The 26,082-nt window shown below is 41.4% G+C and overlaps 1 protein-coding gene and 1 long non-coding RNA gene across 4 annotated transcripts in view; one reads left to right on the forward strand and one right to left on the reverse strand.

Annotated features, from left to right (window-relative positions):
* Nucleotides 1–26,082, reverse strand: part of DPP6 (dipeptidyl peptidase like 6) — a 1,252,024-nt gene that overhangs the window by 915,216 nt on the left and 310,726 nt on the right. The gene's annotated exons all lie outside the window — the stretch shown is intronic.
* On the forward strand, nt 3,917–8,891 carry LOC138850489 (uncharacterized). Its single transcript, XR_011390300.1, has 3 exons — nt 3,917–4,921; nt 5,021–5,157; nt 6,257–8,891. It is a non-coding gene; the product is annotated as an uncharacterized lncRNA (long non-coding RNA).

Genomic DNA, 26,082 nt, shown 5'->3' on the forward strand with positions numbered 1-26,082 from the left:
GCCCTGGCCTTTGAGACCATTTTGGGAAAGAACCAGCAGATGGAAGATTTTTGTCTCTCCCTCCTTCCCTCTCTCCCCCTCTCTCTCTCTTTCTCTCTCTGTCCCTCACATAGATGAAAATAAATAATCACTTAAAAATAAAAATACAATTGGACTGAGTAATATGCCCTATTTACAAACTTTTACAAAGGAAATGGCTAGTGTGCACAGGCACACACACACATGCTACAAAATAGAATTGCTATTCTGGGCTTTCAAAATAACACAGAATGAATGTATGAATTGAGTTAATTTTCAGATTTTCAACTTGATACTTTAATATCTTTAAAGAAAAACATTCATTTTAACTTAATCCAAAAAGGCTTTCTCTAAAATCAATGAAGTTGACTTTGAATCTCCCAGTAGTACTTTTCATGCATTTTAGTACCGCTATTGTGCAACTCCCTGGTTTCTACATACAGTTCGTGGTACGTCTATAGTGGATTTCCCCCAGCATCACTGTCACCAACCCAAAAGGAAAATCAACATAAGTGGTAGAGTTTATACCAGGGAAGTTAGGCAACCATCGATTCAACTAAGTGGCTGATGTCCATCTCATCAAGTGTGTTGTTCTTGATCCTAGGGAGAGCTTGGAGGTCACAGCCTCCTCTCCTTCCCTTGGCTTCTCTCTTGCATCCCTCACCTCTCTGCTCTACTTTCAATCATAATATCCTCCCTCTTTTCTCCCACTTTCTACCATCTTTTCTTTGCTTTCTCATTCCTGCCATTTCTCTAGATCAGTATCAGTAGGCTTATGTATGTTTTTCCCTCTAAAAATCCCTTGCTGCTCTCTGAATACATATGAAATCTTGCCTTTTACTTGCAATATTGCTGTGGAAATTATCCCAATAATCACCTCTCATCCGAGAGGAAGCACAAACCTCTGTCTTTTCACATTTTCTATTTATACAACAATAGCTTCCACAAGGCTCTTAGGATTTTTAGACCATTGAATATAGAAGAGAATATGCTGCTTCTGTTTGTCCCTGGTGATCGTTTGAACCAAACCATGTCATTCTTTCAAATGTCTTAATTCATAGATCTAGCATGATTAGATTAAAAGGGAGATGACTTCTGTTCTGCAAGGCCCCTAGAGTTCCTTGCCCTTTTCAAACCATGCACTTCCCTGGGTCTAGTGAATTAAGCTAAATAGGTTTCCCTTAAATGTTCAAGTGACATTAATGAGCCTCTGCACTTTCAGTACTTTAATTTTTTATTTAACAGAGGCAATGGCTGGAAGAAGAGAAAGCTTTTATCTGTTCTCTCTGGTGACCACTGGCAAGCATTTTGAAGGACCAAGCCCTGCCTGGTTGAGGTATGGCCAACTGCAGAACTACATGTGACGCAGGCTGAGTAGCGCAGGGCTCAGCCCATCCCGTGGGGGTGCTTGCCTCCACATCACATGGGGGGATTTGTAGGCTTTCACTTCAAAGCAATACAACAGTGGGGTAGAAATAAGGCTGGTCAAATGCAGGGTCTTCTCCAGGCAGCAAGAAGCACAGATAACATCAATGCATTGAATCTTGCCATGAAAATCAGTGCTCACAAGCAGGCCACAGGAAACAATTACAGAAAATGGCAAAACCTCATCTCAATGAAAGTTACTGCAATTACAAAGAAAGAGAATATGGTGTAGTCCCAGATTGTACATCAGAAATAAGATTTGGGAAAGATTGCATGTGAGCCTGACTTAATTCACCCTAGAAAAGAAGGCTAATCTACCAGAAATAGCAGAAGGAAGTAAAAGAAGCCCTGCAAACTGGCCTCCAGGTGCAAGAACCATCTACCCTCAGTGTATTCCTGCATTTCTTTTGCCAACAAGGCAACGGCTGTGATGTCGGCAGGAGAGAACAGTGAAGTTTTCCTTTAAACAGCAAATAGTGATGCGATGCCTAAGAGTTAGGACCAGGAGCCACCCTGGAGGCAGGCAAGAATGAGAGAGCCTGCTTGGTGGACATCCACCTGGCTGGATTTGAGAACGTCTCTTAAAAACCAGTTCCTTCACTGTCTGGCCCCAAGTCAAATATTGTCCAAATTAAGGCAGATCCTTTGAGTTAAGGCATTATCTGGAACAGCATCAATGATAATTAGCAAATAAGCAAGATTTGAATGCAAAGGAGATAAGCAAACATTGGCTCTGGTGCATGGCACAAGCACAAAGATAACAAACCAGCTCTTTAATATGCAGTGGGGCATTCTGAGTAGCAGCTTCCTCTGCCAGGGGTATAATACACTCCGCTACATCTCCAAGCCAGGGTTTCCAAGTCCTGAGGATTCATTTTTGAGGTAAGCAATTATTTTATTTACATTCAAAACTGTGACAATTGAATATTGCTCAGCAAATATTCACTGATCCCATAACGTTGGTAGGGAAGTGTTCTAACCTGACCCACTGACTGGTCTACCTTGTGATTTACTTTGGCCAATGGAACATAAATGGACATAATACAGTCAGAGACTTTGCAGGCACCTGTAGAGCCTGGCTGACCTCTGTACTCTGGTGACGCACCACATCAGAATATGCCTCACTTACCTGCTGCTGTTTTGGCCTGGCCTTTGAGGGAGCACACTTGGAACTGACTGAACCGGCCTGTAGCCTGAGGCTAAATTGAGCTTTTGGGAAGCAGGAAGCAGAACTTGAGCCCAGAGTAGACCAGCTAAATTACAATTGAACTGAGGAAATGAAGGTCTTAGAATAAATGCTTGTTGGGTAAGTCTTTGCAATGGAGATAATTACCCAGGAAACTAGTGTCATTAGCTCATGAGAATGAAAACTAAACCCATGCATGAAAAATGATATAGCTAATATCAATGCTTATTATAAGAAATTTCACCTATTCAGTGAGTATCAGAATGTCTACAGTGTACCATGAACTTGCTTTCCTGTAGATTATAGTCAACACATCTTGAAGTGAATGAAGCCGGTGCTATATATAAATAAAGCTCAATAATGCTTTCCCTTTGTGAATAGATACCGGCTTTTCAGTATCGTGTTCATTGTTGTACATTTGCAACACTGCTAGTTTTATTATGGAAAGACAATTAGCAATCACCAGATCACAAACATATTCATAATAAATTCGTGGATGATGATGATGATGATTATTATTATTATGAGAGCACCAAGTAAAATGAACTGAAGCAATGACTTTCAAAGAGTTGTGTTTGGACCAGCAGCATCAGCATCATCTAGGTAGGGACTTGTTAGAAATGCAAATTCTGGGGTTCCATCTAAGCTCTACTGAAATGGAAACCCAAGACTGGGGCTGGGCAATCTGGAGTTTAGCAAGACTTCCAGATGATTCTGATGCATGCTCAAGTTTGAAAACTGCTGCACAGGAATAACGTGCTAGAAAAATTGTCTACATGACACCAAGGTGACCCGAAAGATTCCCTAAATGTCTGCTTATTCTCGGAAAACGGCTTACTCAGAGTATTTAACAAGGCTGCTTCTAAGGGTAAAGCTTTTTCAAGAATATAAAATCCGTTTCTCATTCAAAGGAGTTATCTTAAGGATTCATTCAAGCTCAAAATAGAATGGAGTTAGGTTGGTCTTTGCAGGGCATTTTCGGATGGCTGTTTTACCCCTGGTTTGATGGTCAAGGCTCATTTCAGGTGGCGTCCAAAAGGGCATTGTTAAAGTAAAAGCAGAGGTATGGTCAAAAGTAAGATGCCAAGACTACATCTTAGAGATGCTTTGATTTTGTCCCTTAGCAAAGAGCCTCTCTCATCTTGCCAGAATACATGCATTGGGCAGAGGTGTTCTATAGAACTTTAAGGTGACAAAAGCCTTACACTTTCAAATTGATTTCATTACAAGAAATCTTCAATGTCTCTGATCTGGACTCACTGCTTATTTAATGCCCCCCAAAAAAGTCTTAATTTAAAAATCAATGAAATTCATAAACATATTTAAGTTGAAAACTGATTTTTATGAACTTAATTTTCCTGAATCTGCTCCTTGGAAGCATGTTAAAATGGTCATGATAAAATTTATTTTCTTTCAGTGTCACTTACTATTTCATTCACATGTCCATGGAAAATACTTGCAAGTTTTGAAATGGGAGGATGCTACATTAGGTGACTTAATGGTTTTTCTCGAAGTTTAACATCTTCTCTGACCCAGCTGTGCACGTTTAATATTTATAGGCAAATATCAATGTACACACAGAAGATCTTAAACACAGAGTATAAGACCTAAGCTTGGAAAAGTAAACCTGCAAGTCGAGTCTGAATGCTATGTGTCTTCACATCCTTATGAGCAAATAACAATAGATACCAATGCAAAACCCTGATTCATGCACATACGTGGGTGTGTCAGTAGGAGAAGCAGCAGGCTCCCATTAATGAAAACAGATTACATTAGGAGCAATAAAACTGAAATGAAGCCTTGCATTTGCTTCTTCTGGGTAATGCAATTCACTGTGGACTGTAACTCTATCAGCTCTTCTCTACCCGTTTCTGAACAATTTCCTTCTCATAAAGGGGGAAAATAGGTTTGTCTATACCACTAATTGCATTTCAAATCATAGTAATTTGGAATTCAGAAAAGTAATTCTCCTCACAATTACTTATATTTATATTTTGCTTGACAGGTAAACAGAAATTGCCTGTTGGCTAAATAAATCCATTAGTCATATAAGCCTGTGATTTAAACAGCTTTTTTTTCTCACTCACAGCAATAAGAAAATTGACTCCCTGCTGCAATAGGATGAGGTGGATTCCATTTGTTCCTTGGATTGTGCTTTGAGTCCTTGATGGGCCCCTTTATCTCAGTCCTCTTGCCATGCACCCAAAATCACCACCATTGCACCTCTTTATAACCTGACAACGCCCAAAGTGCACCATTCATACAGGACCTTTCCGATATTCATGGAGAAAGGTGAATAAATTAATACTTTCTAAAGTACTAAAGAATTTCTTAGGCATATCAGGGTAAATGACAAAGCAAGATAAGGGTACATGGACAACTGCCTTTCAGGATTCTTCGGCTCTCTCCTCCGTCCCAGGGCTTGGGTACCAACCACAACCTCAAGTTCAAGTAAAATGAGTTGTAAATAGCTGCTTGTGATCTCAATGGATGCTGAGTCCCCCAACGAAGATGTTCAAATACATAAGGTAAGTGTCTTCTTGAATAGGCAATTTGCTCAAGAAACAGAAAGTTTTCAGATCCAAATATGTTATTGGAAGGAATTCAGAAATTATGAGTATTCTAAGACAAAACATACGGCTTCCCATAAGTTACAGAGTTACATCACAGTCTCAGGAGGTGTACTCATCAAGGGTGCTTTAACAGCAAAGAGGAGGTGGGTACTGGCCCAACATTATCCACTGATCATATCTGCATTTTATTAAGTCCTCCAATAAAAGAGGAGGGACCTCCCAAAACTTCAGGCCTTAACGTTCACAGGTAGCTACTGATTTGCTGCAAAGGTAGCCTGCTTGTCCCATGATGAAAAACAGCCACTTTAATTGTATCTCAGATACGCAGGCAGAAGGGAGAGAGGAGAGTGATGGCTTTACCATATTCATTTAAAAACCAGACGCTTAGTTTATTAGCACTCTGTACTTTAGTACTTTCAAATACGCAACCCCGCTGCCCTCAGGAGACTCCCAAGAGGCAAACCAGGTCTTGGCATCAGAAGAGCCAGTTTGCAATGCACCCCACCAACGCAGAGTGAGTCAAAAGAGAACAGGTTTGAAATGCTGTGCCAGCACGCAGCAGGGAGGAACGACATGAGGATGTGTAGCAGGCAGGCCAAGCTTGCCTCCGAGGCACTTGTAATCAAATAAGGATAAAAAGAAAAGAAAAAATAGCCCAGTCCCGAAGAACAGATACAGAATTCGCACTCAGATTTTCATAGCAGAAACCTATTTTCTGCGATGCGTATGTTTCTGTTATTTCACAAAATTAATTTCATTTTGTATTTGCCTATGGGAGACACCACATGATGGGATGAGTGTCGAGGGCCTCCGTGAGTCTTAATCCAGCCGGTAGAGGTAGTGGTCTCTAAAAGCCGGTGTCATAGCAGCTCATTGACTCTGTTCTCTAAGAGCAGGGGCTGGCCATCAGGCTGGATCAACATACACCGTCTGTTTCTAACTGGGTGTTAGAAAAAGGAAGCCAGAAACACAGTGTCGTAAGTGTTTATCCTTATCTTTCAGCCTGTTTTGATTTTTGGACCCTGTGTGCTGTTTGTTCTTTTCATTGATCTAGGCAAAGAAAACTGCATAAAACAAGTGGACACATACATTTCTCATCATCTCAGATTTCTCTTATGTTCTCACTTCTTATTGCTTCTCTTCCCAACCCACACCACACAGCAGCATCAGCTGTGACAGCATCCAAGCCATTGCAAAGCAACTCGGAAGATCAATTAGCTTACAGCTTTTTATGTGAATAACCTTCTGATGAACCAACTGCAAAAACAAAAGCAACACAACAACAACAGAAAAAACAAAGCACGACAAGACAAAATAAAGAGTTGTGGAAGTGCTGGTTTGGGGCACACTGAGAGTTACTCAGAGCCCGATGCTGCCACTTGGGGGTGCTATGGGCGTTCAGAAATCTAAGCGCAGTCCTGGAGAAGGGCAGTCCTTCATTCTGATCACACCGTTTCTGCATTCAACTAATCACAGGGGAAATGAGACAGCCTTTTAGCAGACTTTTGTTTCCTATGAAAAGAAAGACTGCTGCTCTATAAATGTTTGCAATGCTCTCACAAATATTAAAGTCAAGTCAGTAAATGAACCATAACTCTGTCTTCTCATTATTGAAGAGTCAGATATTCCAAGAGGACGGAGATAAGGCTGAAAATGAGTTCAATTTCCATTAATTATGGAGGACAGGCATATCATACTGATGGCTTGTGAGCAAAGAATTTCATGATTCAGAGAAGAGATCCTGGATCACCTTTTCTTTTTTATCTGCTGGGCCATCGATGGTTGGGTTACAGGACCACATCTGATGAAGCAGGGCAGTGGCAAAGGTGCTGCTGAAAGGCAGTAAACAACACTGGACTACAAAGAGGCATCCAGGGACTGGCCATCCTATATAGGCGTCGGTTCAAGTCCTAGCTGCTCCACTTCCGATCCAGCTCCCTGCCAATGTGCCTGGGAAAGCGGTGGAAGATGGCTCAAGTCCTTGGATCCTTGAACCCGTGTTGCAGACCCAGAAGAAGCTCCTAGCTTTTGTCTTTGGGTCACCTTAGCTCTGGCCTTTGTGGCCATTTGGGGAGTAAATCAACGAATGGAAGACACCTCTGTGTGTGTGTGTGTGTGTGTGTGTGTGTGTGTGTTTCTACCTCTCTTGGTAACTCTTTCAAATAAATAAATAAATCTTAAAAAAAAAAAAAACCCACAAACATCTGGACAGGCATGTCGCACTGTAGTTAGCTCAACACGTGAGAGTGGTGCAGTCCTCGCTCCACTTCTTATCCTGCTTCCTGCTAATGCACACCCTAGAGGTCAACTGGTAATAAGGTCCCTGCCACCCATGTGGGAGACCTGGATTGAATTCTGGGTTCCCAGCTTTGGCTAGGAGCCAAAGATCTAGCCTCGGCTGTTGTAGGCTTTTGGGGAGTGAAGTGGTGAATAAAAGATCAGTATTGCTCTCTCTCCCTTTCAAATAAAATGAAAATAAAATCTAAAACAAAACCAAACACAAGCATCACTGGGACTTATTGCATCCATCACTTTATTCTGACAGAATAAGAGGATCCACGGGGAAGAGTCTATGCTGTGATACCTGACACTCTCTCTGAGGAAACATTAAATAAGCTGATTATCTTGGAGAGCAGCCCTAGATGGTCAGATTTGCCTCAGTCTCCTTGGAGAAAATGAATTTTCTGATCTTTGAAAAGTTATTGGTTCATTTTGGGAAAACCGCTTTATATATATAATATATATATATATATGTCAGTTTTAAAAATGCATGATTTTATAAAACCTGGAAGTAGATCTGGGATATCATCAGATATCCTCCAAAATGAACTCTGGTTTTATTTGTAAACTTTCAACCCATGGGAATTGTACTGAAGATTCATAATAGATTCAGTTTGGGTGGAATTTTATAATCATGTGTTTTACCTACATGATCTTATATAATAATTTTAACATTCCTGTGGTGTAAGTATCAGAGGGTTGTAATTCAAACCCAGTGCTCCATCATGCCGGAAAATTTCCAGTAGTTTCTATTCACTCACTTCTGTCAGACTGACAAATCATTCACTGGAAGCACATTCCAAGCAGTTGTGAAAGTGAATTTCCAGATGCCACAGCCATTGCCTTACTTTACAATCAAGCTCAAAGTCAACTACCTCCAATGGAGTGTCCGTGAGGTTTGTAGGAGTTGCCGTCAGTCTTGGTGATTCCTCCTAACAACTACCTCACCTGCCTTATAACACAGACCTCTCTTTACCCGATGCTATTCACTCATTTATTCATGCAACACATGTTATTGAGCATTTACCATGGTCATCCATGTCTTAGCTTCCTCATATAAGTTCCCTAAGAAGAAGATGTGAGGCCGGTGCTGCGGCTCACTAGGCTAATCCTCCGCCTAGTGGCGCCAGCATACCGGGTTCTAGTCCCGGTCAGGGCACCGGATTCTGTCCCGGTTGCCCCTCTTCCAGGCCAGCTCTCTGCTGTGGCCCGGGAGTGCAGTGGAGGATGGCCCAGGTGCTTGGGTCCTGCACCCCATGGGAGACCAGGAGAAGCACCTGGCTCCTGCCATCGGATCAGTGCGGTGCGCCAGCCGCGGCGGCCATTAGAGGGTGAACCAACGGCAAAGGAAGACCTTTCTCTCTCTCTCTCACTATCCACTCTGCCTGTCAAAAAAAAAAAAAAAAAAATGTGAGATTCAAAGAACTCTGACGTACATAGAGTATGAATTCACTTAAGTCATACTTATCTACAGAGTCCTTGCAGATGGAGTCTGTTGGGAGACGCTCTGAATGGTGATTGCTAAGATCCCAATGATAAGAAGATGCTATATTAGTCACCACAGTGACTTTCAAAAGCTATATGCTATAACCCACTGGTAGACCATACTAATTATGAAATTAGTATATGATTATAAATAAAAATTTGAAAACAATCACATTATATGTGTTTTTCTCATGCATGCACAATGGGCTCCTTCTGGATAGACAAGTTGTTTTGTTTTGGTGCCTCCCATGGGTCTCCCCAAATCACTACAAGCTCTGTGAGTTCAGAGGATCACTTACGTCTCCTTTACTTCTCATGGAGCGCATCTGTCACAGTGCCTGGAAGAGTGCCAGTGAGCAATATTTTCTAAATCAATGAATGAGGCTATAACAACACCAATAACAAAAAAGGTAGGCAAGTGTTGATTTATATCATATCAAAGAGCTGATAAAGCCAGTTTAGAACTCCTTCCCTGAATTTAAAAATATATATTTTACATGAAGTGGAATTTGTTGGCTTCTAACATCCTAGATTCCAGAGACAAACGTGAAAGGACACATAGTTTCTATATCAATGAAGCAAAACATCTGGTGTTTGTGTTATTGAGTTAGGATTTTGCCATTGGATTGTAGTCATAATTAAGAAAGTTTATTTACTACACCAGGCCTAGGTGACCACAGTGCCTTCCTGTGCCTCCTGGAAGCCTTCAGGGACGAATAGATGTCTCATGCAGAGGAAACTTGATAGGTGGACAGGGGAAGGGATTTCACTTAGAATTTTTATTATATTTCGTGGTACGGTCATTTATCTCTAAAAGGCTAATATATCCTAGAAAAACTAATATTGTATAATGCCACTTATAATGGATATTAAATCTCCCCTAGAGTGGTTCATCTGTCCACAGTAGATCAACACCACTGCTAAAAAGTCAATGCAATAATTTTTCGTTTTTAAAATTAATTTCTTACAAATGAAACAAATTAAATATATATGTATATATACATATATTTGACTATACTTGACTGACAGGTCCTATTAGTGATCAAGTTAGTAGAGAACTTTCAAGAGAAGTTGGAAAAATCTTCCGTCCTGTATGTATTTTTGCTATGCATGTACAATGGACCTCTCCAAAGAAACAAACTCTCCTATCAGATGCCTCACAAGCAGTACTGATTATTTTATTATATATTCACTCATTTAATAATCCACTAAGTCATTTTTTTTGACAGGCAGAGTAGACAGTGAGAGACAGAGAGAAAGGTCTTCCTTTGCCGTTGGTTCACTCTCTAATGGCTGCCGCGGCCGGCACACTGCGCTGATCCGATGGCAGGAGCCAGGTGCTTCTCCTGGTCTCCCATGGAGTGCAGGGCCCAAGCACTTGGGCCATCCTCCTCTGCACTCCCTGGCCACAGCAGAGAGCTGGCCTGGAAGAGGGGCAACCGGGACAGAATCCGGCGCCCCGACCAGGACTAGAACCTGGGGTGCCGGCGCCGCAGGTGGAGGATTAGCCTATTGAGCTGCAGCACAGGCCTTCACTAAGTCATTTTTAAAGATTAAATGTTGTTTTTAATTACAGCATCAGTGATTCTTATAAAAAAAAAAAGCTCTATAAATATTTGCTCGAAGGACTACCTTTGAACTCCTGAAGAATACATACAGGTAACTTTAGGCCAGAACCTGTGGTCCTGGGAGATTTCTACTAGTGGTGCCAAACACCAACTCTGTCCCAGTGATTACTTGGGAATTCTAGCAGGAAAGTTAATTCACAGCATATGAGCAGACTGAAATATTTTCTCCAAAATACCATCCAGGGTCAAAGTTACTTCTCTTCTCTCTGAATGCTGGGAAGGCTGTCTTCCTAGCAAGCTCAAAGCAACTTCTGTGTAGGTCACCTGTTGGTCTTGCAATTAACATAATTTTTTATTGAGTCTGTTATTTCCAAATCCCTGAATAGAGACTCATGGATAACCTGAGCTGTGAAGATTAAAAAAGATGGACATTAGCTGGTGCCACGGCTCACTAGGCTAATCCTCCGCCTGCGGCGCTGGCACAAAGGGTTCTAGTCCCGGTCGGGGCGCCGGATTCTGTCCCGGTTGCCCCTCTTCCAGGCCAGCTCTCTGCTCTGGCCCGGGAGTGCAGTGGAGGATGGCCCAAGTCCTTGGGCCCTGCACCCACACGGGAGACCAGGAGAAGCACCTGGCTCCTGGCTTCAGATCGGTGTTGTGCGCCGGCTGGCTGCAGCGTGCTGCTGGAGCAGCCATTGAGGGGTGACCCAACGGCAAAGGAAGACCTTTCTCTCTGTCTCTCTCTCTCTCTCTTACTGTCCACTCTGCCTGTCAAAAAAAATAATAAATAAATAAATAAATGAACACAACAATACTGAAGTTTTGAATATAAGTTGTAAATAAATTGCTTTTGACTCTTGTACTTTGTCACCTAATTTATACTAGGATTGCAGATGACAAAGCAAAATCACAAAGATGTGTCTCTTTGGCCTCTTGATCCCAAAGCATATCACATCTTTATTGGGGCATATATTATGAGTGAATGGTATAAGTATTACTGTTAAAGCTGCCTCATTTCTGTTATCCTGCCCTTTTACTATAGACAATCAGTCTTCCACAGAGATTGTAGTGTTGCAAGTGATTACTGAAATAGCTGTTTGGTTCAGGAATCTATTTTCTAGTGGAAAAAATACCTCTTGTTTGAATAAGTAGTATGCTTTCAGCATAGGCAGACCATCTGCTGTTTCTTGTCTTACTTCCTAAAGAAGGAAGAATGGATGCACTGGGAGTGATGTGCATATGCCCCATCTGAGCTAAGATGCTTTCTACATCCCTGTTGTTTATGAAGGAGGCGACCCAGCAAGTGGATGACTTCAAAAATGGACAATAAAACCCCAACTCAGAATCTCAATTTTTTTTTTAGACAATGATATTTGAAGTTTAGTTCCTTTAGCTTTCTCATTAGAGAAAGTACAAATAAGAGCATATTTCAGAAATAAGAAATTTATGTTTATCTACACGCACATGCACACACACACACACACGCGCGCGCGCCTCATTGGCCTGTTGGTCATTCATCACCCTCTCTGTAGCCACATCATCAAAGTCTTTTCACTGGAGTTAGCCAGTGAATTCACACTTGCAAGACAGTCTATTCCTTTTTTAAATACTTTACATTTGCCAAGGTCTGTAACATTAAAGAGAACTGTTTTTCTATTTTCATCAGTATAGCTAATAAAAATATTGTACCAAAGATATAAAAATGGCAAATGGTTATTACTATACCCTTGGAAATGATCTATAGATACTGTCTTTGTGGATATCTGTGGATGAGACAAGGTTTTAAAACATTCGGTCTGTGCCTTTGCTAGAATTTTGAGCTTCCTGGTGCCTGTCTTATCTTCCATATCGCCTTTCTAGGTGTGTTTCAGTGGATAACTGCCTGTCTGCATAGAAATATAATGCTAGATCATGAGTCCAAGCAGATGGAATTCTTACATCAGAAGCTGAATATCTTAATCCCCCACTTCTGGCACTATCATCACAAGTAATTCCTCTAAGGAAAAAAACACATACTCTGATATGGGTCAGGAAGGAAATAAAGTAAATTAGTGGTGTAAGGGAGATATCACTTCAGACTTATGTTACTGGTTCATTATCTGTAATGAATGAAAGGATTCACATAATTTAACATTGAAAGCCAAAAGTAATTATTGTGTTATAGTATTATGGCTATATATGAAAATTGATGAATTATAGAGTGCAACTTATTCACTTTACTTATTTATTTTCAAGTCATAAAGTGAATCCATTTCATGACCACACCATAAGTCTTTTCTAATGGAGCCTTTCCATTCCCTCATTCAGGGACGGCATATAAGGATACATTGTCCATAGAATGTTAATGATCAGCTACTGAGAAATCTCTCTATGAAGTAAGGCAATGACTTGATGCCCACAACCAGAAATGGCCTTTAAGGTTGAAAATCTTAGGGCCCAAAGACATTGCTGTATTCAGAGGGGCTCAGGATTGGACAGGAAAGATGTTCTATCAAGAAGCCAATATCTAGCAACAGGTCAAGTTAAAGCCATGGACTTTGCACATTTGTGTAAGTGTTAGCCAAAAGAGTAGTTCTTTCAATTTGGTTTGGATGGGTGAAAGACTTTGAATTTAACAAATGAAAACACATGACCAAATTGATTTTTCATTATCTATTGGTTAAGCCTTTATGAAACAAAAGCAATCTTTAAGTTGGTGATCAAAGGGAAAGGGGACAGAAACAAAAGGGCAATTGAAATAATTTTCACTTGCCGGCATGTAGTGAAAAGACACTCACACAATACTGACATTTTAACTTATTTGGAGTTGCTTGTCCTTGACCAGTTTCATGACTTTCAATCATCTGAAGATGTCATTATGCTGTGTTGATGATTGGTATAATAATGGTTTAATAATTTATGGGTTAAGCCACCACCTGTGACATTGGCATCCTATTTGGAGTACCAGCTTGAGTACTGGCTAATTCACTTCCAACTTCCTGCTAATTCACCTTGGGAGGCAATGGAAGATGGCCCAAGTACTGGGCCCCTAGTACTCATGTGGAAGACCAGGATGGAGCTCTTGTCTCCTGACTTTGGTCTGACCCAGACATTGCTGCTTTGGCCATCTGGGGAATGAACCGATGGATGGAAATATATTCTCTCTCCCTCCTTCCCTCTGTATCTTCTCCTCTCTGTGTCATTCTGCCTTTCAAATAAATAATAAATAAGTCTTTTTGAGAAAAAAGGGAAGGGAGGTCAAGATGATAAATTTTATGTTATTCATATTTTACCATAAAAATAACAAAAGTAATGGGAGTATTGCATGGCTGAGTCATGCAATTGAAGGTCTAAAGTAAATTATATCTTGACAAGTCAGAAGTAGGCAAAAAGAGGAACTGCTGATCTCAAGAGCCAAAAACATACACACACACATGAAGTGAAAAGGAGGAAGAGAGGGAGGTAGAGATCAAGAAAAGGAGAAAGAGAGGTAACAGAAAATCATGACAACAGTTGTAGTATGCAGAGGCGAAATACAGACACGCTCAGGTTTAAAGCCATGTGTGTCATTTAGGCTCCATTTCTCCTGTCTGACCTTGAGCAAACTTACACATTGCTGGGATTTCAGCTCCCTCAGCTATAAATGCAAACGGTTGGAACCACTGCACATTTGAGGCTCCTTCATGCTCTGAGACTTATAACTTATACTAGCAGCATTAGAATTCCTCTCTTGTTATTAAAGGATTTGAGTTTAGCTAAGAATAACAGTACAATTTTTGAGTAGGAAAAAATTCAGTTTGATAATATTTATGCAGAAATATTTGGGTTACGTAGCTGGCTGTTCAGTTAATAAGCCATTGTTTGACACAGCCACAGACTTCATTACTAGAACTGTAAAATTCACAGTATTGACATTAACCATATCAATGAGCTTCTGCCAATATCACCAAGACAGAAATATTCTGCTTGCGACTCTAGAAGCAGGTGCTGCTTGATGAATTATCAATGAAGTCTAACTTATCAATTTTTTTCAAATTGCAAAAGGGTCACACTAGAATGAACTGAAGAAGTGGTTGTTTGTAAGAAATCACACTTATTTTTAATGCCTAGGAATGGGTACCAAGTAAGAAAAGGTATTTTGTACCAGTCCTTCAGATACATGTCGAAATTCTGTTGGGTTTAAAAAGAACAAAAACAAACAAAACCCAAAACAAACAAATACGCAATCAGAAATGGGTTCTTTCTTTTCCGGAAAGTAGCTCAATCAAGGAGTACAGGCAACTGTTGGTTTAGCTTATGCCATCAATCAAGGTGGCAAATAAAACTGCACCAGATCCAATAGACGCAACGTGAACTCTTCACGGGAACGATTTAGAGCCTGGCAAGTTCTGTGACACTGCAAATGATGTAAAGAAAGATCAATTCTCAAAGAAGTTATGGGGCATTGTAGAGAAGAGTTCTCTCTAACTTAGAATTCAAATAGGAATATTGATGTCACAAGAGGCCTGGGATGTGATTCAGTTTGACCTTCATTTAGAGAGGAGGAAACAGCCTCAGAACTCAGGAGACTGCTCTCCAGAGTCAAATCCCGATATACAGGGACCAAAAAGAAAAGGGGGGGGGAGGAGACAGAGCTAAGAACATTTCTTAACTGCACTTACTGGTGCACTCTAGGGGCAAAGCAGCAGAAAGACAAATATACATGCATCTATGTAGAAAGATGCCAAAATGAGTGTAGAGCATATTACACAGCAGTTACAGTCACAGGGAGCAGAGTCCTTAGAAGTAGTGCTACTGGATTCAGATGTAATCGCTTGTGTGGTCTCAGACTTTGGGAAATAACATAGGGAAATCACCTAGCAGACAGGAGCGCCATAAACTTAGCTCTAATTAGCAGAACTGTGGCTTAGCTTAGGAAGGCCCTGGAGAGAGAGGACTGCATGAGGCAAAAACTGCTAACTGGCTCTGAACAACAGAGCAGCTGTGTAAGGAGAAGCAGAGGCAGCTTCTGAAGGCAAAGGACAATTCAGCCCTAAAATGAGGGAAGAGAGAAAAGAAGGAAAGCGTCTGCTTACAGAAGAGATTCCAGACTTTTTTTTGTCTCTTTAGATATAAATGAGACAACAAAAGAACTCCTAAGATAATCTGGAAAATTCTATCCTTTATTTTCTCAAAATCTTAAATTTAAATGTATAATGTATATCAGATTATAGAGAAAACTATTATTTTGAAACATTATTATAAATGCACAAAAATAAAATCCATTTGTATTGCTGTATTAGTACAACTCATTTAAAACATCAATGTGAAGTGAATTTTTATTTTTAAAGATATATCAGTGTAATGGCTCTTTTGGCTTAGATAAATCAGTAACATTTAACTGTGAGGTTGCATTTCACAAAGAAACAGGCCTATCAATTTGAACATCCAATTTTTATTTTTCGTTTTGATGATTATAAAAATGGGACTCTTCATGATACATGATTATAAATAATAAACATTGGTATAAGTTACTTAATAAGGAAAATATAGGCTGTTTGGTAGAAACAACTGGAGTCTCCAAAGATATTTGAGTAAAACTCTGGCAATTAAGAGCATCTCACTTGAAGTGTCACGTGTCAGATTACTGAGCATAGAACAAGCCGCAAGAGGAACAGCTCTGTCATTTGAATATGTGAAATAGGAATAGAATTAAATCTACTAACATTATGCATTAATGGTCGAGAGTAAACTATATTTTGAGACATCCTCAATGACAATATGATAAGATATGTGATTTCTGTTGCTTACAGGTGATGCCAAAACACTTGTGGGTTTTGATCACAGGCATACTGAAAGGCAACTATAGGTTTTTGGTTAGACGTTAGTACAAAACAATTCTGACTTTTTTTTTTTTTTCACACAAGTTCAAGGAAACTTGCCTTATAGACCGAGATGAGAGAGTTCTCAGCCTAAGAGAGGGCCTGCCTCCTTTGAGAAAACCCTTAGAAACACTTGACTAGAGAAGTGCGGCATTTAAAAAAGAAAGGTTCTCTAGAACTTCAGTGGGTGAAACCCAGTAAGCACGCGGTGTTCCCTTAGTGGCCTGTGTTACGAGGGGCAGGATGGACACAGCGCTGACAGTCAGCAACAGCACTGCTAAGGCGTGTGAGACCGCCGTGGGCACAGCAAGTGGCCAGCATTTCAAGCTGGAAGGAGCCAGCATGCTATTAGACATCTTCAGAAACATGCCGGCACCGCGGCTCACTAGGCTAATCCTCCACCTGCGGCGCCGGCACACTGGGTTCTAGTCCTGGTCGGGGCGCTGGATTCTGTCCCGGTTGTCCCTCTTCCAGGCCAGCTCTCTGCTGTGGCCAGGGAGTGCAGTGGAGGATGGCCCAAGTGCTTGGGCCCTGCACCCCATGGGAGACCAGGATAAGTACCTGGCTCCTGCCATTGGATCAGCGCAGTGTGCCGGCCGTGGCGGCCATTGGAGGGTGAACCAACGGCAAAGGAAGACCTTTCTCTCTGTCTCTCTCTCACTGTCCACTCTGCCTGTCAAAAAAAAAAAAAAAAAAAAAAAGAAACAGTCCTGAGAATTTTGTTTGTATATAAACAGCTCCGACACACTCAGATACTCTGAAATATCTCAGAGTTGGCATGTTAGAAACAGTGACAATGACTTCCAGAATGGAAATGGAGGCCAACAAAGGGGTCTGTGAGTGGTCACCAGTGATTTCCGTGCTTCCATGGAGCTGCCAGTGGCCATAGACTGGGAACTCCAGATGCAAAAGCAGAGGACAGCCAGCGCCGCGGCTCACTAGGCTAATCCTCCGCCTAGCGGCGCCGGCACACCGGGTTCTAGTCCCGGTCGGGGCGCCGGATTCTGTCCCGGTTGCCCTTCTTCCAGGCCAGCTCTCTGCTGTGGCCTGGGAGTGCAGTGGAGGATGGCCCAAGTGCTTGGGCCCTGCACCCCATGGGAGACCAGGAGAAGTACCTGGCTCCTGCCATTGGATCAGTGTGGTGCGCCGGCCGCAGCGCACCAGCCGCAGCGGCCATTGGAGGGTGAACCAACGGCAAAGGAAGACCTTTCTCTCTGTCTCTCTCTCACTGTCCACTCTGCCTGTCAAAAAAAAAAAAAAAAAAAAAAAGCAGAGGACACACATTCTGCTGGCATTCAGTTAAAGAGTTTCACAGTAGGAGAGGCCCGCATCCAGCTGGAAGGCTGAGAAAGGAGCCAAGGAGCCCAGATGCCTTCCCCCAGAACTGGGGTCAAGGTCTGTAGCACAGGATGTGATCAGACACTCCCTCTCCCAACCCCTGTGAGTCCTCACAGCTGACATGTTCTATGACCCTTGAGCAGTGCTGCCACCTCCTAGGCCTCGCTCGGACATATACTCTGGGGTCCACATCTCTACATCCATATCCAGGAGGCCCTGCTAACCATCAGCATCGCAAGATTAAGAGCAAGGGCCAGACCTCGAGTCTGCTGAGTCACAGCTGGATACCCTCTGTATCCCTACAGGAGTTTCCTAAGAGCTCTGCACGGCACTGGGTGGATAGAGGAAACTTAATAGGAAATTTCTGAAATTTTGGTTAATTCAATTGAAAGGATGTCAATAACATTCCAGATAAATGTGGGTCATGGACAGAGAAATATCCAGAGGTCAAAATGACTAATTTTCTTTTGAAATAAGGCCATTTCTAGTCTGCCACTGTACTGTTAAAGGCAGATATCAGCATGAAATCAGGTAAAAAAAAATGAGTTGGGATTACAAAATGCAGGAGAATAAATGTATTTGGCAGTTCATCCAGAGGGCACAAAAAATCCCCTTGAACTCTCCCAAACCAGACTGTTACAGGATAACTGCCACGCAACAGGGCCTGGCTGGGACTTAGAGATGGAGGTAGGGAGATGTGAGGGTGGCGTGAATCTGGGGTTCTGCACAGAGCCTGGAGAAGGGGGAAAGGGCTCTCCAGATAAGGCCGCATTTTTAGGAATCTTGGGGCATATTAAACTCAAGTGTGTGTTCTCCTCTGGCTTTGGGCAGCACCCAGAGACAGGTGAGGGAATTCACAAGGGAAGGACAGCAAAAGGCTGTGGGGTGAGGGGGCAGAATACAAGACTGGAAAGGGCAAAGCAGGCTCACTCCACAAAGGGAGAAACCAAAAGCAGAACAGAGGAATAAAACAATTTTGTGAAGAGGGAGAGAAGATGTGGCATGAGGACCCTTTATATAAAGATGGAAACAGATGGCAAAGCCCTTGGTTGTTATTCTACTTGGATGAACACAAGTGCAAAAATGTTTTTTCCCTCGTGCTCATGTGTGCATACACATATATATTCTAATCCCAGGAAATGAGGGGTTTGAGATGTGTCTTGCAGAGTAGAAAAACGTGGAATTACCTTGAAGAGACAGTATTACTGGAAAAAGAGTGGGGCTTGGCTGAGACCCCACTGAGGTGGCTGAGAGTGAAGGAGGTCTTATCTACTCAGGAGTAATTGCCTACCTTTGGATGACCATTCCCAATGCAAAAACCTGAAACCCAAAATCTGAAACTTGTTGAGTGCCATGATGGTTCAAGTGGAAAATTCCACAACTGACCTCCCATGCAGATTGTGGTCAAAACACAGGTGAACTAAACGAGCTGCACAAAATTACTTCTAGGTAATTCAGATGTCAGATGCATATGAAAGATAAATGAATGTACGTTTAGACATGGGTCCCCTCCCCCAATATATCTCATTATATATATGGAAATATCACACGATTTGTAAAAATAAGAAATCTGAAGCACTTCTGATCCCCAAGCATTTCAGATAAAAGACACAACCTTAAATGCTGTTGTGACCTTGTTAGAGCAATGAAGGTGAGACAGTGAGAGTTTCAGTAAGTTAAACACATTAGAGTCTGGGGGAATTGTGGCTAAAACTAAATTCTATCATAGCAAATGAGGTTAACAACAACATATCGGGAGAGTCTCACTTAACATTTAGAACACATGTAGACAGGTGTCATGGCTGACCCAGGGTTCCATGGAAATGCGAGGCTGGGCTCTGGGACTCCCTGGATATAGACAAGCAAGCACAGGACAGCTGAGCCTGGGGACTGCACAGTTCTGTTCCATCTTATGAAACTAAAGGTTACAGCTGCTGAGAGTGTAGAATAAAAAGGCAGGCAGAAGGGCAACCACATTCATCTTTAAAGTCCAGGATGAACATGAAGTAAACCTTTTGAGCTTATGTCATTGGTTCAACAGATGTGGACAAATGTCCTAGTGCTCCTAAGAGAAGGAGGTGGAGGAAGCTTCTGGAACGGGAAGGGAAAGAAAGGAATTTGTGGTTGGAATAAGAGGAAGAAGGAAACAGTCCAGTGACCAATAGTCATTGGAAAGAGAAAAGGGCCTCCATAAGTCTCTTTGTGCTAAAAGGCCACACCAGTGCTACAGAACTGAATGTGTCTCCCCCAATTCATACCTTGAAATCCTCACCCTGAAGGTGATGGGATAGCAAGTAGGCATTTCGGGTGATTTGATTCTAAGGTGCAGCCCTCATGGATGGGGTAAGTGTCCTTAAAAAAGCGGCCTCAGAGAGGCACCTTGTCCCTTCCAAGGAGCAGTCACCATCGATGAGCCAGGAAACAGCCCTCACCATTCAGCAAATACGTAGCATCATGATCTTGGACTTCTAGCCTCCACAACTCAGGGAGAAATTTCTGTTTTTCTAAGCTACTTGTTTTACGGCATTTTGTTACAGCAGCCCGGATGGATAAAGTCAGGCAACGAGGACAATCTGAGAAATTAATGCAGACACAGTGAACAGAAAAGGTCACCCCAGATGGAGTCAAGTCCCAGAAGGATGAAGGACTGTAGCAGAAAGAACACAGGGGTCAAGAGAAGGGGAAAGAAAGAGCAGGAAGACTCACATGGGGAGAAGTCAAGAGACTTCCAAAGAAGCCCTCAGAGCACTAAACAGTGTGGAAAAGAGGAAAACGCACCCTAAACTGGAGACATAGGTTTGAATGACACAAAATACAGGAAGCTAAAGAGGGTGGCACAGAGAGGCCAGGGGAAAAAAGGACCTGATGTTATCTCTGAATCAGAGTCAAAGTACCACCCTGAGAACAAAGGTCATGAGTTTCAAATTCCCGACCATTTAGAGAGGAAAATATCAGCAACGTGGATAGGATTTCTATTTGATAAGCAGGATATAGGAATTACTTGTCCTCAGATTGAAAGATATATGGTCAGAAGAGTAAAAGATTATATGCATAAAATTATTGGGTGTTCCCTTAAATAAATGATGAAGGAAAAAAGTCATGTAAAGGCACATATGTTTCCAGTAAGAAGAGTGGTATCAGGAAAGAAATTTATTTGGGTTTCAGGAGAAGAAGAAGAGTTAGGAATGAATAAAAGGTGACCTGTGAAATGAAATATATTTTAATTAATTAATTTTCACTGTATTCAAAAGACAAAAAGAGAGAGACAGGTAGAGAGAAATCTTCCACCTGCTGATTCACTCCCCAGATGTCTGCAACAGCTGGGGCTGGGACAAGTCAAAACCAGGGGCCCAAAATGCAATCCAGGTCTCCTATGTGGGTGACAGGAACCTAAGTATTTGGGTCATAATCTTCTGCCTCCCGACGTATGCACTGTCAGGGAACTGGAATCAGAGGTGGAGCCAAGATTTGGACCCAGGCTTTCTGATAGGAGATGCATCATTGGAAGTGACGTTAACTGCTGAACCAAATTCCCATCCCTGAAACCACATAGTTATATTTCTACTGCAATTCAGGAATGTCCCAAGGAGCACTACTTAGGATCAAAAGGGAAATGTGTCAGGGCAGGTATACAGCCTGGTTGTTAAGATACCAGTTATGAAGCCCACGTCCTGTCTCAGAGGGCCTGGGTTCAGTTCCTGGCTCCAGTTCCCAACTCACTCTTTCCACCAATGCAGAGCCTGGGAGGCAGCAGTGATGCCCAAGTAATAGGATTCCTGCCACCCACATGAGAAACCCGGATTGAGTTTCTGACTTCTGGCTTCTCCCAGGCCAAGCCCTGACTGTCGCAAGCATTTGGGGAGGAACCAGCAGATGGGAATGCATGCTCTCTCTCACTCTCTCTTGCTCTCCCTACCTCTCTCCTTCTCCCTCTTCTACTCCCTCTCTCTCTTTCTCTCTCAGATAAATGAATGCCAATTTTAAAACAAAATAGGCTCACCATAGAGTTAAAAGACAGAAACAGAGTTCACAGGATTTATGGCCAAGAAAGAATAGAGTATATGAATGTAAAGAGAAAGGTACTTTTTCAATCATGCCATGGTAGTAGCCAAAATTTGCTGATGAAAAGCTGAGGAATCTGGCCCAGTGGAAGATGGGATAATTGCAGTTGACATAGGAAAGGGTGAAAGGTATCGTGGAAACAAGAGAGCCACAGCAGGAGTGCCCATAGGGGAATTAAAGCCAGTGGCACCCAGGCCAGGACTTGCTCCCCCACACCAGTGTTTCTACATTTTTATTATGGCATCTATGTCTACTGTGGCTAATGTAGCAAGGAGGCCACGTTCTCACCACTCATTGTGTCTTTCTCTTCCTGTTCTCAATCCCACTTTGGCCTCGGAACTTCCATGGAAAGCCAAGGGTCTTAGGATGCAAAAATGGGATAGAACAGTAGTTTTCAAACTATGTATTATTTGCTAACACATTTGACCTTGGCCAAAAGGCTGAGAAGTGATAAACTATGTATTATTTGAAAGTGATGACTAGGATCAGTAAGACCTGAAGAATCAAATACAGGAAAATGTTCAGAAATAGTAAAAGTGTCATAAAATTTCAGACACTATTAATAGTTAATAAGAGTTCTCAAAACTCCTTCCCTGCCTCCTGATGGTAGAAGCATGAGCTAACATTATAGGAAGAATGACATAATAAGATATTGTATTGAACTTACATCATTAAAAAGTAATGTGACGATTTTCTTCAGAACTCTCTCATCGTTATTAAATCTCAAAGTTCTTACAACAAAAACAACAAAAATCATTTGTATTATTTTCCTCAACAAGACAAAGAAACACAGAAAAAAAGCATATTGTGAAGTAGAGAAGATTGGTGTGCTGCATTTGCTAAATGCAAAATTGGACTCTGATTTTATATCCAGGTGGACTCTGAAGACACAGCATTTGTTTACACTATGGCAAAATGGAAAATAATTTTAAAAATTAAATAGCTTTGAATCCATTCATCAGTAGATAAAACAATAGGCACACACAAATGTTGTCAGAAAGGGTAGATCTATGTTTGGATATCAAGTTCACAAAAAAACTTTCTTATTTTATACCAGGTTCAAGCTGTTCATTCTCTTTTATCTTTTTCCCAGCCCAGTACCTCATGTTCCCATCATACTCCAGCTCAAACTTGGTGCCTGTGTTCCAGCAACCTCTTAACTTCCCCAAGTCTCAGTCCCAGTCTCACATCTGTGGCAGGGGTCCCTGAAACCAACTTAAGACCCCATAATTCACTAGACTCACAGGCCTATTTACAGCCATAATTCTTATAGCAAAAGAATACAGGTTAAGAATAGAAAAAAAAAAAAAAAAAAAAAAAAAAAAAAACTAAAGAAACCAGGTATAAACTTCCTGATGTTCTTTGTAGTGGAGTTGCACAGACACAGTTAATTCTCTCAGAAACCATGTCACCAACCAAGGAAGGTTTTGCAAGCCTTGATGTCCAAGTTTCTCATTGGGGCTAGTCACACACAGGTATGTGGTATCCGTATGATTGATCTCAGCTACCCACATTATCCCCAGAGCAAGACCTGGTTTCACCATCAATCACATTTTTACAATAATCTATATGATCAAATTGGTTCCACGTCATCCAGGGCCTCAGGCACACAAAAAGGGGGAAATATCACTAGGCACCAAATTCCAAGGGATGGGAGCTAATTTCTTGGGAGTCAGCCAAGAGCCAGCCTGAAGACTGGCCTTTTGTGGGTTTATATAGGACTTGAGCAACTTAAGCTTGGTGAGTTAACCCTTCTTTCCACTGCTAAAAAAAATGGTTTAAAGGCTTTTTAAACTCTTGTGACAGTAATCTACTATGAGAAATATATTTTATACAGCAACACAACACACTAACACAAGCCAAATATATAGAGAGTAGACAAAAATTATACAATACATTTCATTAGCTACTATGCATTAGGCATTTTTAATTGCATTTGTTTTTCTTAGATTGGTCATGACCTACTACATTAATTTCATAACCTTCTAATCTGTCCAAACCTACGCTATGTAAAAAAAAAAGTGAAAGAGTGATGAAATACTTAAAGTACTAAGAAGCTGCAAGCCATTGTAAGCCATGTTTTTAATCTTAAAATGTTATTTATTTGAAAGGCAGAGAGAGAGAGAGGAGAGATCGTTCATCCACTGGTTCACTCCCCACATGGCTGCAATGACCAGGGCTGGGCCAGCATGAAGCTAGCCAGGAACCAAGAATCCCATCTGGGTCTCCCACATGGATGGTAGAAAACCACATACTTGTGCTATCATCCACAGTCTTCCCAGGCACATCAACAGGCAGCTGGATCAGAAGCAGATCTTCCAGGACTTGAACTGGAGCTCTGATATGGGATGGTTGCATTGCTAGCAGTAGTTTAACCCACTATGCCACAGAGCCCACCTCTTGAAGCCATTATTTTAAGGAAGAGAAGCCATGTTTATAATTGTATTGGCCTTTGGATCATCAATTGCAACAGAAAGGAAAGTATTGTGTGAGTAAACAAAATGTCATCACAGGATGAAAGGAGATAATGGCTAAACTGGCAGTCTACACGGGTCAAATTTTAGCAAAAGGCACTATTTTCTCTATCATCCTTCACATTCTTTCTCTTGGTGCCCCTCCTATACTCCTGCTTACCCCTTATTCTCCTTCCTCCTTTCATCATGACCTCTCATCCAACATATAAACTTAGTCATCATTGCCCTTCCCCCAAAGACAGTGTTTTCTTAGCTAAATTTACTCCACATCACAAGACTCTCACTTGTGTATAGCCCTTCTCAGAGGAGTAAAATAACCAGGATGAAGTGTTGAAACCTGAGAAGTCAATAGGTACTAATATTTGAAGAAATAATCCAAGAAATAACATCATTTTGACACCCTTCCTCACGAAATCATGATTCTTGGAGTCTGGCAAGCCTGGTGGAGGTTGAGTTTTGTACAGTTTGAGATAAACAAGGTTGCTCAAGTCCTGCAATATGACTTAATCTATAAAGTGCTCTCATTGATTATTTGACCCTGAAGGACTTCACTTCATGTCACACAAATAAAAGTTTAATGTCCAATATTACAAAAAAAATCAGCTTGTAACATCCCATACGGACTTTGGTACCCAGCAAGGAAAGTCAGGGGGTAAAAATGACAGCATCCAGGAGATTGTAAGTTCATCAGGAAAGAAGCCCATCTGTTTGGGACTTCATGGATAAGACAGTTCAATTATTTAGTGAAGAGTCAGCCAATAAACCCCAAATAAGAATTGCACTACAAAATCATAAAATGCGCGTACTTAAAGGGATCTTAGATTATGTCAATGAAGCAGTGCCTTCAATGGAATCTTTATATAGAAGTCTGATTGCCAATTCAATGTTTTCCTGATATGACACCACCTTTCAAAGTCATCCATTGTAACCTTGGCTTGTTTTTCCAGTTCCAATTATTTTGGCTTTCCTATGCTTGAGAAGAAGTGTTCCAATGAGCACTGGCATAAAAGAAAAAATTAAATTGACCATCTAATAAATCTGTTATGTCTCCAACAATCCCAGTCTTTAAGTATACTGAGCAATTTATTCAATTACCATCAATCTTTTTGCGATATAATTTGTGGGTGACAAGAAAAATAATATTCATAAAAGCGATTTTGATGTTTATTCACATGTAAACACATCTACTCATCACATTCTCTGAATCAGTCTGCTAACAACAGACACTGTGGATTGAGAGCTGGACTATTTGCCAGGTTCGGTCTTTTAATTCAAGTGATAAATAGCATAATTTCTTCTCACCCACACTTTTTCTTTAAAGAGATATTTTATAGCTGAGTAGGAGATTATGCAGCCTAGTAGTGTAACTTCCTTTCTTGGCAGATTGAATGAATGTGAGCACCAGAAGCTCCCAGAATAATAAGAACATCAAAGGTCACGGGGAAGCATTTAAAAGTAGTAGAACTCAACCTGAAATTGCTATAGGTAAGAAGTTTTGACAGCCCTAACTTCTACTAGCTGTCTTCATTTATTTTAACCGGAGACAGATAATTTTTTGTAATTATTTTCTGCATACTTCAGGGGAATGATAGGTCTTTGTAATACCACAATCTTCTTTAAAATACAAAGGCAATGCTTCAAATGTACCAATTCCTTTAAAACAAATGGCAAAGCCTTGTAAGCAGATGGTTGTAAAAAAGCATGCCCTGGGGCAGCGTTGTGGCATAGTAGGTTAAGCCTCCTCCTTCGGTGCCAGCTTCCTATATGGACGCAGGTTCACATCCCAGCAGCTCTGCTTCTGATTCAGCTCTCTGTTTATGGCCTGGGAGGACAGTG

Source organism: Oryctolagus cuniculus, chromosome 7, assembly GCF_964237555.1.
Source record: "Oryctolagus cuniculus chromosome 7, mOryCun1.1, whole genome shotgun sequence".
NCBI lineage: Eukaryota > Metazoa > Chordata > Mammalia > Lagomorpha > Leporidae > Oryctolagus > Oryctolagus cuniculus.